Source organism: Cucurbita maxima, unplaced genomic scaffold, assembly GCF_002738345.1.
Source record: "Cucurbita maxima cultivar Rimu unplaced genomic scaffold, Cmax_1.0 Cma_Scf00188, whole genome shotgun sequence".
Classification (NCBI taxonomy): Eukaryota; Viridiplantae; Streptophyta; class Magnoliopsida; order Cucurbitales; family Cucurbitaceae; genus Cucurbita; species Cucurbita maxima.
In genome coordinates, this window is record NW_019272204.1 from 25,153 (window position 1) to 26,456 (window position 1,304).

The following is a 1,304-nucleotide window of genomic DNA, read 5'->3' on the forward strand; positions in this document are numbered from 1 at the left end:
ATCTAGAACGTTCAAAGATCATCGGATCCAACAGTCAGAATTAATACTGGAAGTCGATAGCACATTGATCAGAGAGAATATTTTCAATGAATTATCCTGAAAATTTAATCTCCAAATCAAGACAATTTTGGAATAAGAATCGAGCAAGGTAGAGCTCTCAATCGTAAGTTATAAGTGTTCAGATTTTAGGTCTCCTATTCTCGTATTTCTTCCAAATTCGAGAAAAATTCTCCATCATTTCTCTTCGAATTTGTTCCTACATTATATAAACAAGATTACCCAAAAGTTCTATCAAGAATTACAGTGCTGAAAGTGGCTAGAAACCATTCCTCCAATCCAATCCGCCATTAAAGAGTTTCAAGGAAAATTTGAAAATCCAATCCGAGGATACCCGATAATTCATCAAGCAAGGACGATCCCAATCAGTTTCTGAAACCTCCAATGAATATTTTTCTAGAAGACCACAAAGAGAAATAACCTCAGGAACGAGCTCAATTGAAGAAAATAAGCTTAAATTGGGGGTAAGTGTCGAATTCCTATCTAATGTCCCTTTTTCTTCAAATTGAGGATTCATTTAGTTTACGAGGAAGAAGTTGAGTAACTTTGGTGAAGAAATTGAGAGGTGAAACGTCGTAGAACAAGCTACCCAAGAGATTGATTTTCTGGTTTTTCGGATAACTTGCAGACCGAGGACGATTCTCCAAAATTAAGGACACACACTCAATGTCATTCCTAAAAAACAATTCCTTTAGCTTGAGGGAAGGATAAGGTAGAGGTTTCATGAAGAAATCTAGCCTTGAAAAACCTTTGAATCGGCCACCCAATAAGAAAACCCTTGTTTTATCTCTGGCAAGATACGAGTTTTTGGACGAACTATGGAAGAGAATATCTTAGGCTACGATCCACGAAAAGATATGAAATCAATCCCTAGCTCTTCCTTACAACAATATATTTAAGTTTAATGAAGAAATTGAGGGGAGAAACAATGTGAATGGTGTTATTGAGCTTGAGTTTCAGACGACGGTGCAAAGGATGCACGCGTCTTCTTCTTTAACAGAGGAAGAAGACGATGACATGACCAGTTAGTTGAACCGGCCCTGTCACCCAAAAAATTCGACCTTCCCATGATTTTTTTTTTTTTAATTTTAACCTCGTTCTAGACTAGTTCTTACGGACATTCTATGGAAGGAAATTTGAAGTAATTCGGATGCTGGGAGTTGAAGAATGAAATTCTGAAACGTCGACGACGAGGTAAGTAGCCACCTTGGACTTTTATTAAGAAATACTTGTAGGAATCACTTCGA

At 37.1% G+C, this 1,304-nt stretch overlaps 1 long non-coding RNA gene across 1 annotated transcript in view; it reads left to right on the forward strand.

The window, feature by feature from the left end:
- Positions 1-992: 992 nt before the first annotated feature.
- LOC111473907 overlaps positions 993-1,304 on the forward strand; it is a 3,010-nt gene continuing 2,698 nt past the window's right edge. The window contains exons 1-2 of the long non-coding RNA XR_002715800.1: positions 993-1,081; positions 1,161-1,251. This is a non-coding gene — a long non-coding RNA (uncharacterized LOC111473907). The remainder of the gene's footprint in view (positions 1,082-1,160; positions 1,252-1,304) is intronic.